The sequence below is a fragment of the Anser brachyrhynchus genome (assembly GCF_964034855.1).
Source record: "Anser brachyrhynchus genome assembly, chromosome: 3".
Lineage (NCBI taxonomy): Eukaryota > Metazoa > Chordata > Aves > Anseriformes > Anatidae > Anser > Anser brachyrhynchus.
In genome coordinates, this window is record NC_137696.1 from 71178850 (window position 1) to 71194607 (window position 15758).

The window sequence follows — 15758 nt, forward strand, 5'->3', positions numbered from 1 at the left end:
TTCAGGAAGCTTAGTTGCACACTGTACAGGAGGATAGGGGTTGCTCATACAGAGTAGGCTATAAGAATAAATGGGATTTATGGTCTGACCTTCTTTTTAGCATAGGTCATAGAACTTCAATCTGTATTTCTTACATCAAGACCATTATTTGTGATGGAGTGAAAGTATCGGATGACCTGGGAGTTAATATTTGTACAATGGGGGGAAATTCATTGCATATAATTTTAGATATACACAATACACACAGCTACACCTGCCTTAGTAACTCTCCCCTTGTGGAAAATGGAAGGAAATAAACACTTCTAAAGTTCAAGTCACCTAATTTATTTCAGGCATAAGACTTTTGGATGAAAGGAGTCATTCCCAAAAGCGAGTGGAGTTTAGGGAGAAGGCACACTGTCCAGTACTAACTTAGCCTTGAGGTCTACTGCCCATGGCATAATCTAATATGCCTGCCATCTTCTCTCACATAGGAGAGATTGTTGTCAAAGGTGCCTAGTAACATTTTAGATGACCTATGCCATCTCTGGAGGCTTGGCAGGTATGGATCGAGTCCTACAGGATGCTATCCTGGAAAGGCAGCTGAGGCCAAGTTGGATCCATTAAGGCATCTAAAGTGACTCTAGAAAAGAAATTAATCCTTTCCTTTTATATCAGTTTATTCTGCTTTTGAAAGATTTACTATGTCTACCATCAGTTTCTCTTCTAAGTTTGCTCATCTTCCCTAGCCAAGGGTGTTATCTCTCCCTCTCATTGTTTTTGTTCTGCTTTACACTTGCCTGGTTCTGCATCTTCCCTGAATTATGGTTGAGAGATATACTTTATACCAGAGCTCGCTCTTTCTTTTTTCTTTTATTTTTCTTTCTTTCTTTCTTTCTTTTCTTTCTTTCTTTCTTTCTTTCTTTCTTTTCTTTCTTTCTTTCTTTTCTTTCTTCTTCTTTCTTCTTTCTTTCTTTCTTTCTCTTTCTTTCTTTCTTTCTTTCTCTCTTTCTCTCTTTCTTTTCTTTTCCTTCCTTCCTTCTTCCTTCCTTCCTTCCTTCCTTCCTTCCTTCCTTCCTTCCTTCCTTCCTTCCTTCCTTCCTCCTTCCTTCCTCCTTCCTTCCTTCCTTCCTTCCTTCCTTCCTTCCTTCCTTCCTTCCTTCCTTCCTTCCTTCCTTTCTTTCTTTCTCTTTCTTTCTTTTCTTTCTTTCTTTCTTTCTTTCTTTTTTTCTTTCTTTCTTTCTTTCTTTCTTTTTCTTTCTTTCTTTCTTTTTCTTTCTTTCTTTCTCTTTCTCTCTCTCTCTTTCTTTCTCTCTCTCTCTTTCTTTCTTTTTCTTTTCCTTCCTTCCTTCCTTCCTTCCTTCCTTCCTTCCTTCCTTCCTTCCTTCCTTCCTTCCTTCCTTCCTTCCTTCCTTCCTTCCTTCTTTTCCTTCTTTTCCTTCTTTCTTATTGCAACAGCACAATGTTGTTAATTCATGTTTAGCTTGCAATTCTTTATAACCTTACAGCCAGTTTCAGCAGGACTGCTACTTAGCCACTGGCCTACTATTTTCTTTTTCCCCAAAATATTATTTTGCTGTTTGATCATTTTAATTGTTATTTTGTCTTCTAATATGACTTCAATCCCTTCCAGCTTTGTGTTGTTGGTATTTGCAGTAGCTATACTCTATATTCCATCATTCAGATGGTTAATTTAAAAGCTGAACCTACTGCATCCCTGGAAGACCCTTGTAGAACTTCAGGCATTACATCTTTCTAGTTTCATAGTGTCCCACTAGAAAATATTCTATATGAATGGCTATCTGCTGATGCTTTTCCATTCTATAGACATTTCATCTAGATTATGTTTGGTAAGAACAAGTACGAAACAGAGCCTTTGCTGAAGTCAGTTATTACACTTCCCTGTGTCCTGTTTTCGTCTGCCTGCCGGGTTAAACACCCCAAAAGGAAATTAGAATGGGTTGAAACATGTTCTTGACAAACTCCTGCTCTCCTTTTCTTCTAGGTTTTGAATTATTAACAATCTTACAATCTTTTTTTTTTTTAATTATTATTATTAATAATAATTTTTGTTCATGAAACAGAACTGAAGTTAAGCTAGCTTCACACTTTAGGCACTATTTTTTATTTTCTAAGCTTCTGATGCCTCCCCATGCCTCCAGGAGTTCTTAGGGATAACTAATATCATACTGCAACAGCCTCCTCTGTTGGCATTTTAGAATGAACTCTGTTAAGGCCAAGCAGATTTGAAAACATCTAACTTCCATTAACATTATTTTGAAGCTATCCTCTCTCTCCCCCCCCCCCCCCCCCCCCATTTTTTTTTCTTCCTATTTCTTATTCTGGGGATTGTAAGCTTTGCCTTTTCTTGTCTTATCTACCAGATCTTTTTGATCTGTGGTGTCTTTGATCTGATACACACTTCATCAGGAGTCATTCTTGAGCAGTATTGCTAACCTTGACATTTTCTGCTTACGATTTCAAGTGAGAAATATTACCTTTACATTCTTCTGTTTTCTGACATTTCCTTTGTTTCTACTGCCTATTTATAAGCTTCTGGGTAAGGAGTCTCTCTTGCTAGAGGTTTACTCTTCAGTGCCCGAAACAGAGACTTTAATGAGTCCTTGTTGCTGCAGGTCCTCCACATTCACTTTTGTAGAAAGCAGAAACTCATGTCTTCCAGGCTGTTTACACGCACATGCAAATGAGAATCTGAAGAAGAAATGTTAAAGATTTTCATCTGGACTTTCTGAGAGAGGGTTGGAGAAATTTATTTTACTTCAGAAGTGCATCTTGATTATATATGGTGGCTTGACTCATTCACTGTGCTGGCAGCAGGACAGCAGGGAGCAAATAGCAAGAATGAAAGAATGAGAAGACTGAGGGTCAATATAAAGGCAGGGAAATGATTTACCAGTTAAAATACATATTTTGAGTATTTATTTGGGTATGGGGAAACACACACAAAAAAGAAAGACACTTAAAACACCCATCCTGCCCCATTCTCAGTTTCTCCTTCAGTCACTGCTCTCCTCCCTTCTGTTACTGCTTCAGTGAGGCAATAGGCAGTGCAGGAGGCATTTGCTGTCAGGACATAGTGGTTTCTCTCTTCTGCTCCTTCCTTCTTATACTTTTCCTGCACTCAGGTATGGGTCTCCTATGGGCTGCAGTTGCTTCAGGAGTATCTGCTCTGCCATGGAGCACCTTGTCTTCTTCCTTCTCCCCTCCTGACCTGCTCCATGTGCTGTTTCCACCACTCCCTTCCACATCTTTTGGTTCCCCCATTCTCACTGTGTTCCCTCATTCAAAGGGCAGTGTTTTCTGCCCTTTTCAAAATAATGTTTTTCTAGAGGTGCCACCAGCTTGGCTGATGGGTTCAGCTGTGTCCTGTGGTAGATCCACTGGAACCACCTTAAGCTGGCTGAGTCCAGCACAGGCAGCCCCTGGACCCTTCTCACAGAGACCAGAGCTGTGGCCATCCCACTAGCTGAACCTTAACACCTACACCCAATACGGTATATTATACCCTGATGAACCCATCTGACAATGCAACTGTGTACAGCTCAGTGAGTTCAACGCTGTCCCACATAGTGAAGTGTCTCTTCACAGAAGCTCTTTTCTGCTTTCAGAAGCATCCATTTCAGGCAGTTGTACCTCTTTGGGTTGAGTTCACTGCATTGTTCTGAAAAATCCTACTACACGGAGTTTTTAGAGAGACTTGGTTTTCCACTCAGTTTTGAAGTGTTGTGGTTTTGTTGTCTTCATGGAAGGCATTGTGACCTTCATCGGTTTAGCTCTGTCCATACGCAATAAGTTAGGATCACTTTGCTCAGGAGGAGAAAGGGTGAGAGAGGATGCTTGTGTTGGCCATAAAGACACCGGGGCAGTAAATATTAAGAAGGGGGGAAAAAATGTGTAAGGTAAGTGTTAAAGTTTGTGGTGAAGCATGTAAGTGTTAATCAGCCACAAATACACTCAGCGAGGAATTGAGAAGGAGGCCTTCAACCGTCAGAGCCTGATGCTCTGCAATAACCTGGTAGTACAAGTAATGCAGACAAAAAACCACACTGCTTCAGATTGCATTTCTGAAAAGAAAAATATGGCAGGGTGCAATAGCAGATGTTTGGACCCCAGGGTTCCTTTCCCAGCTTTGTCTTTTACTGTCTTAAAAAGGCTAGGAGTTAAAAGAGCATCCCAAGTCTCTTTTTGCATAAACCGAAGTTTTCACATTCAATAAATATGAAGACTGTCTGGATAACTCCTTTCCAATACAAGTTTATTTTGTTTTGAATTTTCAGTTCTGTCATCACGATCTTTTAGGTTTTCCTAATGAGTAGTTGTGGAATTTCTGTGTAGAACTTGTTTTTGTGCAGAAAGTTCCTGATCATGCAAGCTGATGACCTTTGCTTGGTTTGGGCTGTGAAGCCCTGAATGGGATTTCATGTAGCATTTACAAGATGGAGCTTTTAGTTTCTTGGTAAACGGGCCATCACATTTCACTGCAGATTGGTGTGTCTCTAAACAATCCTCTAAGGTAGAATGGGCTAAACCTGTGTGTTGTAAACCTGCTTTCCTACTCACATTGAGAAGACTACTTCCAGTGGCAACTTAAATGTGTCAGAAGCAAGAACAAAATAAACCTAGCTATGTCTTTGAAGGTCATATGTGAGGAGTTAGTATTTTGGCTGCTGTTGTCAGAGCTGAAAGAGTGGAAACAACCTAAAAGTCTCGAAGACTGAGGCATTAGTATACTTGCTTAGATCCAGGAAAGCTAAATTATGTCATCCATTTGCCAGATCCTTAGTATAGCTACACAGAGGAAATGGCCAATATGCTGCTAAATTATACTAATTTCTTGCACTACGAGTAGTACAAGATGCAGAATTACATTTCAATTTATCCCAAGTTCGACTTGCATCTGTTTAGGTCAATAGCAGTGAGAGCTTAAAGGCTGATAAATTAAGTTTCATATATCTCAGGACCCTAGACCAACAGATTATAATTTCTCAGGTGAATACCTACTGAGTTTTGTTTCAGAGTGCAGACCTCACTCAGAGGAAACCCTCAAAAATAGAAACAGTGTATTGATGTTAAAATCGTTCTGGTCACTCTTTTATGGTGCATAGATTTGCTTTATAAGCACTGGCCATAATTTACTTCATTTTAGAGTTACATGGCCTTTTCAAATCCCATTTGTTTAGCTGTCTGCCTCCTTCCAAGCCAAAGGGGCTGCATTTCATTGCTGAATATTTTCCCATTTGAAAAAAAAAAAAAAAGAAAAGGGATCATTCACGCTGAGGAACATTGTAAATATAAAAGTACTTTCATGACAGCCAGTTGGCTGTGATGAGAAGCTAAACAAAAACATTTGAATACAAAATATTCTCAGTGACATAATTTCCTTTCAGTATTTTTTGGAAAGATTTTATGAGGACAAAACTGATTTTTGCGGTCAATTATATGCTTTTATTTTAAGTCTAACTGGATACAGAAGTCATTCTGTCTGATTCTTCCCAGACCTTGGCAAGAACAAGCTTACTGGTTACAAATTTTCAGTGGGGCAAAAAAAGCTAGTGAAGTGAAAACAAAATGCTGTACCTATATACTGAGTACAGTGGATTATCAATAAATAAAATAAAGAAAGTCCTGTTCTTGGGGAAAAATATGGAAAACATGCTTTGAGTGTGATTCATATTTCTTTGCTCCTGTCTCTTCACTGATTTCAACGAGTTTAGCAGATCAGTGTGCAGTAGTGTGACTCATGGTGTGTCACACTTTCATACACAAAAAAGTTGTAATATACAGATTTCTTCTAACAGTACCTACTGTCTCCCCAGTCTTGCTTCTTTTCCTGACTCCTCTAATTATCCAGTACGTAACTCATTTTCCTCCTTCCCAAGGTAACAATAACCCATAATAAATTACATCCCTCAAAATAATACAGATTCACAGCTTTTTTTCAGTTTTCCTGGACCTTTGTCAGGGCTATTTGTAGTAAACTTCTCTCACACGGTAATCTCCAAACAGCATTTAAATTATAATTAACAACAACAAAAATCCACAGTTTCTTTGCCACTGGATCTCCATATTTTGGTCTTTCAAGCATCCTTCCAAAAGGGTTTCCAGCCATTTGGTTCTGGTTTCTATACTCCCCCACATGAAGATCACTCTTAACCTGATTCATGGCTACCACTGTTGGCAAAGATGACCTTTATCCCTGGATTGTCCCTACTGCAAACAGAGAAATTGCACTCCATCTGATATTTCTCAGCCATGGACAGGTGTGCCTGTTGGGGTTAACAGAGCTCTGAGGACAGTGCTTGGTTTGGTTTCATTCTGGCTCACCTGATCCAGTACAAGGTTCAAAACTGAAGAAGCAGAGAGAAGAATCAACCTGATCCAGTACAAGGTTCAAAACCGAAGAAGCAGAGAGGAGAATCAACCTGCTCCTATCCTTCCCACACCAGATTAGACCAAACAAATAACAGCAACAACAACAACAAAACCAACCAACAACAAAAACCACCACCAACAAACCACCAGGTCTATCATCTGGGTTATAGAAGCAGCTCTGAAAAAAGCAGGCACACTGTGACTTTGGTTCTTTTTCTGAGCTCTGCTATTTAGATCACTGCCATTTTAAGAGCTATGTGGAATGAAAATCACATTTAGGATCATGTTGTGAAGTCTTTTTGCAAGATGCGTTACTTTCGGGAGTAAGGGTGTTAAGTAAGAATAATGATGATAATGATAAACGTAATGAACTAAGAAACAGTGAAGTGTCATTATTGGAGAAATAAAAACAAAATCCCATACTCTCCTAGTGCATTGCTGGGTCCTTTATTGCAAACCCCACAACACAACTCAAACTCTACACCTGGTGAATCTGGTCACTGGAGAGAACAGTTTCATGGGGAGAGGGTTGTCCATGCAATCACGATGTGTCGTGTCAGGGTCTACTTGACTTTTTCTAGTTTATTCAGCTTATTCTATTAGGCTAGTGGGGAGGCTTTAACCGATTTCAGTGACCAGGTTCTACGTCAGAAGATGTAAATAGCCACAGAAAGAAAATGTTTATGCTTGACTGAATTAAAACTTTACACAATGGGTCATTGAAAAGGCTGAAATATAAAGCTACTTGTATTTTGTTCTTACTCATAAAACTAAAAATGCCAGTCCAGACTCTCAGGACACTGAACAGCTATGCAGCAGCAGAAGCAGCAGCTGTGTATTAAAGAACACTAGGGAAAGCAGTTAGACAGGGATTTCTTCCTATGCTCAGTCTTGTTCCCTGTCACCTTCTGTTCCTTCTTATATAAGGATTGTCTAATCTTCATCCTGAAGTGTTCGTGCTTTTATTAAAGTTTTATGCTGACAGATCTCAAGAGTTATTGGATAAATCAGCAAGACATATGTACAGTTAATTAGAAATGAATGTGATATTACATCAAAAGGCTTCAACTGTTAAGTTTTAAATGGTTATAATTAACTTGCTCTTTGATTTTGAGCTGGATTGACTAAAGAGACAATGAAGGTCAATTTCCGTTCACTTGAAAAAATAATAAAAAAAAAAGAATAGCCATTAATTTAAAAAAAAAACCAAACCCTCAATCGTGAATCCTTTCAGTTATGCAGTACCTCCTTGATGTGAAGGCAAGCCAATGAAAATCCTCTTAATTGGCTCTCCTATTATCCTTTCTTATAAAAATATAGAGTCCAATTCACCTGATATGGGAAAGAAATTAGAGAATCAAGTCAATATTATGTAGTTAGCTCTGTGCAGAGTTTGATTTGATTTTAAGACTCCCAAGCTAAGGAAGATTTTTGTTTTCTATATAGTGCTTTCTCCAATGAAAATACATGATAAACTTTTAAGGATTTGCCATTACAGCTAGTGAAATTAAAAATTGACCAGTTTTCAAAACATTACTATTTTATTATTATTTGTATTTACTAATTTATCTAATTTATCTAAATAACCATATTAAATAGTTTTCTAAATATATAGGTAAAATTTTAACATCTCCAGTGTCAAAAGCCCACTTTACATGCGTAAAATCCAGTTATTTCTAATAGTGGTAATAGGATGCCTGGACTTTTACATTTTTCTACCCATCTCTTTTGTATACATTTATTCCCAGAGAAGTAGCCACGTTGGTTTGAGATTTGCTCACTGCTTTGTTTAATCCTAAGGGGATGCCATTAGCTTCTTCCATATCACATTAAAAGGGCACATGCAACCCATAATCACATAATTAGGACAAATACAAACACAATTATCCCTCAACAGTGCAGCAGAAGGAAAATACAATGCAAACACTAAAATCCTGACTGAATGCATATCACAGTCTGTGGTTGGTTTTGGATCTGGCAGAAGTTTGCCTGTGCAACCTTCTCAGTTATTCCTGCTCTCCTAGTAATGCAACAGCCTGAGCAGCTCTGTGGGTGGCAGCGAGAATAAAATCAGCAGCACAGGCTGACTGCCCATGCCACAGATATTTTTAAGACCCTCTCCTCTAAAACAGCATCAATAAAAGTTTGTTCATTCTGCAACAGGAAATGTCTGCACTCCTGCCACTGCTATCAAAGGCAAAAATAAAGGAAATGGAGCCTATAGTTTCTGGCCTATAATGAAATCCAAGTCCCACAGAGCAAGTTATGCTGTATATAGTGCCTATCACCTAGAAGGATGATATGATATCACAAGATACTTGGAGAATCCCAGTGCCAACCTTGTGTTGTATGTTCATGAACAGATTTCCCAGGGCTTGAGGGAATTTTTATCATAGATTTTGGTGCTGTGGGGAGGTGACTCTGAATGATGGAGTTTATAAGAAAATGCTTGCATAATATTAACAGAAGTATTAACATTTTGGGGTGTAGTCTATACATCATTAAAGTGAAGTTACTGCCAAAGAAATGTTTAAGGACCTAGAACAACACTGTGCAGCATTTTAGGATAGATATTCCACAATACTGTTGTGAGGGAAACAAAATTTAGGAATACAGAATATCAGTCATCCAAATTTGAATTTTGCCAGGGCACTAGGCTTGATGTCTATGCAGTGAGACATTTTTATGACCACTAAAAAAAATCGTTTCAGTTCTGTGCCTCATCCTCTAGGCAGCAATATCCCTTTGCTTGAAAAGCACATTCTTAGTTTCTCTATTTAGTATGTAAGAAAAGTATGTAATGATTTCACCAATATTTCCTTTGACTGTCCCATTTCAGTTCTGAGATCTGATAAGAAAAAAATCTGAGCTAATATGGCCACTGTTTTTTATAACTTTTTTTTGCATTTAATTTTCTCATGTTTAAGAAGTGAGCTCATTGCACCTGCATTGCAATTACAGTACCTTTATTTGACTGTTTTGTAGCTACAGACTGAGATTTCTGCCGAGATCCTTATTTAGATATCCACTTTGTATCTCAGGACTAAGCAGTGGGAAAACTTGAGCATTCAGCACTATTAATGCTGAACTTGTGGGTTTTCTGGATTCAGACCTGAATCTGAATGAGAGCTCCGTGACCTTGGCCAAGTCTTATAGCATAGCTGTGAGGCTGGAAAGACCTGTTAAATATCAAACCCTTCCCATCGTTATCATAGCAGTGCACCCTCTGAGGGTGCACTGAATGAGATCTCCAGCAGTAGACTTATTATGGTAGATCTTGAGTAAAGTTTCAATTTTCAGCTGTGTGACATCAGATTTGCTTTGATTCTTACCAAGACGGATGCCACAAAGCCAGGATCGCAAAGCTCTCCAACTGGGTGGGCAGCAAGCTTGGTACACAAGTATGTGAAGGAATATCTTGTGTTCATAAGGTGTGTTAAGAGGCAAATATACTTGCTTTGGGAATATACAGTGTCATTCCCCCCCCCCCCCCCCCCCCCCCCCCTTTTTAAATTTTTCTCCAGACAAGCAGACAAGTTTCTTCCTAAGAAAATGCTACACAGTACTTGGCAGGTGGGAAAGGCCCTTAGGAAATATATCTTCAGATTGTGCTAGCCTGCACATATTTGACTCTACATGTTTTCCTAGGAGGGCCAGGGCTGGAAGGGGAATGCTTTAGGCAGTGTATTTGCATGCTTAACAGAGCAATAAATCAGAATATTTGCAAGAGTTTCTAAATCAGCCTCATCCTATTACACCTTTTCTACTTTCTCTCTGGAAATCTCTTCTCAACTGGAAACTGGGGTTTTCAAAAGGATAGCAAATAAAATTATATGATGTCAGTAATTTGTTTAACAGGCAAAAGAAATTTTATGGATAAGGATTAACTGAGCTTAACTCTTCATTTAAAATATGCTAGCTAGTTAAGGAGGTTTTAACTTTGCACATTTCTCCCCTTTTTTGAATGTAGATGGAAATTCATACAACATCCGTTTGATTTCTTCTGTCATGCTATATGTGTGTATGGTATTTATCCATGTATATTTATTAATTTTTGAAATGTAAATAGCTGTGAATGTAGGAATCTGTCACAATCTGTTCATATTTTAGACAAGTTTAAGCTCTTTCACTTATTTTCTCAGTAGTTTAGTATATTTCAAAAGATTATATTTTAAAATGTATTGTTTCAATACACCACTTTAAAATCTGAGGTAGCTGAAAATGATAGTGGGTTACAGAGAGTACTTTGCAGTCATCTGGTGATCTACATTTTTTAGAAGAAAAAAAATGAAGAAATTGTTTTTAACTTGTACCCATGTTACAAAGAGTAATTTGGATTGTCAACTGTGCTGCAATTTTAAAATCTGATGAATTCTTTAGGATCTGTGCTTCTTATGTATCTTTTTTGCATTCCTCACTCTGTATTAACTGTACAGTAATTTTAAAATGCTTTTTTTTTTCTGGTCTTCTTTCAAGTATATAGTACACTGTGTGGCAAAAGCTTTTCAATGTTATTTGTAGAATGAGGAGGTTGGCTATAAAGCTCATTACACAGAGCTTACTTTCTGAAATAAAGGAGTGAACAAGGTAAGGGCTAAACTCTCTTTCACTTAAGCTCAAACTCTCTTTAGGCTTAAGCTCATTCCTAAATGATACTAGTCAAAAAGAGGCAAGCCTTATGTAAACTGAAATGAGTGTTTGCATTGCCTTTTGTATCAGTTTAACTAAATTAAATGCAAAACTTAAATAAAAGCATAGAACTTTCCATGTAGACAACTCTTGGCTGACTATTCTGTTGGCCAAATATGCTAGCAGATATTTACTACTTTTTCTTATTGTTATCCTTAATTTGTTGCATATTGTGTAAATGCAATTTATACTTATATTTCATATAAATAGCTTTTGTGGTCTAGCATGGCATATACAAAGCAATATGCGTACTGAAATAGATTATCCATGTGTGGCTAATTGCAAGAGAGTGCAATACAGACATATCACTGTGTGCTCTTGTAATTAAAGATATGAACACAATGCATAAGTAACATGATTAAGGACATATTCAACATTAACTTTGATTTTACATCTTTTGTGTTCTTTGTTGTGTCCTCTTTATTTTCTAATTGTTGTAATCTGTTAAATATTTCAAAGACAATTCACTTAGGCAAGTTGTTAATCCTATAGAAAGTTATGGAAACAATTTTTACTGGTCTTCTATGTAAGCAAAAGCTTAGCAGATGTGATATGGGACACAATCTGAGAGCATTCTTTCAAGTGTTGCAATTATATACCTGCATACCACTCAGGAACTCCATAATTCCAGGCTGGAAGTGATAATTCAGTGTTTCTCTGATTGTTTCAATTAATACATTTTACTTGTCCATTTTATTATGTGTCATTCTGGTTCTCTGGATTGGACTTTACTTTTTCACAGTGCTTTTAAATTGCCTATTACCCAAGAACATCAATGTGTAAAAAGACGATAAAGAAGAATTTCTACCTTGGAGTTTATCACAGACAGTGTTATTTGATTTTCCTGAAGACTAGATCTATATGATCAATACATACAGAATTGCAAGCAGAATTATGAAAATAATTGTTATCAGTTATCACAGTAGCATTACAGGAGAAAGATTAAAGAGTGAGTGAACAGAATGCCCTGGCTGCTCTTACTACATTCCTCTTAACAGCTTCCTATTTTCTAATACCTGGAGTAACAGGGAAAAAAAATAAGAAAAAAGAAAATTGAAGAACAAGAAAAATCCGCCAACTTATTGTGAAATATCTGTGATGATATTTTCCCTTGCAGTGAAGTGTTTTAGCTGTGCATAGTTCATGACCTTTAGCAAATCTGAACTATAAAGTAATGTGAAGATTAACCACTGATTTACTTTTCATTAGATTAAAACCACAGTGACAGAGACTAGTGGTGAAAATTTGGTCACTAAGAATATTCATTCAATATTCACTAACAACCTCCTCCTTCCCCATCCCCCCCAAAAAAATCTTTTTTTTTTTTTTTTCTGAAATATATTTGGATAGTCAATTGCTGTCTCTACAGTGGAGAGAGAGGGAACTCTGTGGAGTTTTGGCAGTCTGTGGTATGTGTCACTCCTCTCAGCCGAGCCAACTTTAGATGCTCATTTAGCTGAAAAGTCCGTTCTGGAGTCATAGAGCATCTTTCTATTCTGGGAAGCTCCCAGAACAGGAAAAGGAATAACGTGCATTCACCCAGTCCCAGCTGTATTCCTAGACCTACTTGTATATCACCAACTCCTCCTCTTGGCCCCTCCCGTCCTTTCCCTGTGTGGGGAAGACCTGCAGAGAAAGTAGGGAAGCATGGTCTCTTTTAGGTGTGCAGCTGGTGGAGAAAGTATAGATATTTATAACATTAAACCTAAATATCTCATGATAGGAAGGTCTAATGCATGTATAACCTGCAGGACAATGCAGGAAGCCTTCAGCTTTGCTATCTTATTAAGGTCCACTTTGCTTTTGACTAAGGTGATGATTTCTCAATGGCTAATTAGATGTGCAAAACTGATAGCTGACAGACTGCACATCTTTTGAAAAAAAAATAAGGAAAAAATTATTTGGCAGATAATTTTTGCTACAGATGCAACTGCTAAAGTCGTTAACTGCCCATCAGATAAGACTCTGGCACTTGGAAAATTTTATTAGACTACATGTCAGTCTGACGATGTGTATGCATGTGTAGAAAATGCCATCAAAATATTTTGGCTACTATTGAGAATATGGTTGGGGAAAATACATTTAATGAAGTCAAAAGTGTCTGCTTACCCTTTGTTCAGACATGCAGCACTGCGAAATCTCTAAGTTTATGTAGTCATTGACTATGCTTCATCTCTTCTCCTGCTGGGGAGGTGAGCAGGTCTCATAGTCTGACAGCCTGGGCTTGAGAAAGAGAACCCAGCCTTACAAGGGGTCCTGTTCTCACATGGCTTCTGCTCTTGTGCTTGGAGCCTTGCTCCTCCCACCACTGTGGCAAAGATCAAGGCCTGTCGTCTGCACGGGAAGGATGAATAGAAGTTGTTGATGCGTCTGGAAGAGCAGAGGCTGGAATAGGCTCAACTCCACATGGTGAAGGTCTTGGGAGAAATAATTTCAAACTTTCCAAGGTACATGTGATCTCCAAATCCATTGCTGTAGCCTTGGCTGTTATCTCCTCCTGCAACAGCAGGAAATTTTACAAGGCAGAAAGCTCAAGTCTCTTGATTAGTGGCCCGAGAAGACACGTGTTTGTTGACACATGCAAAACAAGCACAAAGACCGTCTGAGACCAAAAACCAGAGAGAAATGGAACAAAAATCTATACCCTACCCAGAGGTTCACTGTTAGGGCATAAAAACGCTGTTTACTAATGTTCTTAATTATGTTGTATAAATATTTCCTCATTAAACAAAAGTTTGCTTTGGGACAAAAAAGGATTCCCCCAGCTGGTTCATACATCAAGGAGATGGAAACTGTGGCTGTGTAGACACACTGAGGAAATCTGCAGAAGGACATTACCTGATTTAAATGCAAAAGGGAAAAAATGTTATGTAGGGGAGAGAGAGAGAAGAGATAAAACTGATAGAAGTAGACAAAAGCCTGATTAACGAGAAGAGAGTAACAAAACTGCCTCAGACTGGCTGGGAGCCAGAGGAAAAAGGGCAAGTAAGATAGCAGATGAGACATATTTTGTGAAGATGCTGGATTTGAGAGTCTGGGGAGAGGTGTCTGTAAATTGAAGCCTGAAATCTGTAAGATGACCTTCAGGCCAGAAGGCAAATTTTTTGGAACAAGGTGACCAACCAAGTCTTAGAGCCAGAGAGGCTGTGACTAGCAAGGCAAAGTGACAGGAACTGGGAAACCTGAGGAAGCTGAAGCAGAAACTTCACGGATGCTTCAGATTGCGCCTCAAAGAGCTGGTTAGTGGCGGATGTCTGTAGGGAAGAGAGAAAAGTTCCAGTCCTTCAGGAGGCACATGTGGCTCTGATTACGGAGCTGCATGCTGGAATTCTGGCTGGTTTCTTTTCAGCTTTTGTTTGTGGTGTGTTGTTTTTCTTTTCTTTTAATCTAGGGCATTACACAAAAATAAACTGTCAAAAAACATTATTAAAGTTGCAGTTTCCACTAGCTCAGGAGTCTGTGTAACATGAATCTCTGTAACGTGAGTCTCAATGGCACCATACATATGAAATTACAGTGTCCTCGTACCAGTAGATTAGTAAAGCTTTTCCAGGACAGCAATTTCTATTATCACTTGCTTCGAAAGGGTACCTGGAACCAAAGAAAATCTTGGTTATCACTTTTGCATAAATGTGTATGCATATATACATACATATACACACACATACGAATATATATATGTACAGAAAGGAGAAATATATTATGATACAGTATATATAAATTGTTTTCACCTACATCATATATGATATAATGAGATTTTCATTTGTTTAGATTGAGGACCTGTCTATCCTGACAAACAGCACCTGTCCTTTGACAATGGCTGTAGCAGACACATATGGAAGAATAACGAAGTACACGGTCATATCATGCTGGCTCCCTCCTTTCCAGTTTTCAGGTTCTACGGATCTCTGGCTTGGAGATTTCTGGTTTAGTGTTTAATAGGCCTTGATGGATTTTCTTCCCATCCATTATATCTCATGACAATGAATTTCACAGTTTTATATAGTGTCAGAGAAAGGATCTTCCGTTACTTGTTTGTACCTGCTGCTTGATGTTCACTGGTTCTTCTCATATTATTCGTACTGAAAAATTGTTCCATGTTCACTGTATTCCTGCCATGCTTCAGGACAATTCAGATGCTTATCATATCTGTGTCGCCATCACCTCTTTTTCAGGCTGAAAAGCCCAAGTCAATGTACCTGTTTGGTACCCTTTGATTGTACTAGTCACTGTGAGCTAGTATAATCTTACTCAGAAATAAAGAATGTATATTTGAGTTAGAGCAGGTAGCCTAAAAAAATCCCTATAAATTCTGCCCCCAAATCCTTTTCTCTGTATATGCCACACAGATACCAGAACATAATTGCTGGGGTATTTGAAATGGTTTGTAAATTTTTTACAAGCTGGTGTTTCACTTTATTTCACCAAAGTCTTTGTTAGTCTGACTCTAAATATAAAAGTTTGAAGGGAACCGTATGCCCTCCTTCTTCTTCCTTTCATATAACTCAGAATAATTCATTAATATCTGGAAATGTGACAGCTTAGAAGTCTGATATAAGAAAATTTCTTGGTCCACATGCAAGAAATCCAGGAAAGTTTCTTTACAAGTGGGGTAAGCTATGCCTACAAAGGAAAAAGCTAATAGATTTTAAGCCATGACCCTTTCATATACAGAAAAATATACTCATCATACTTCA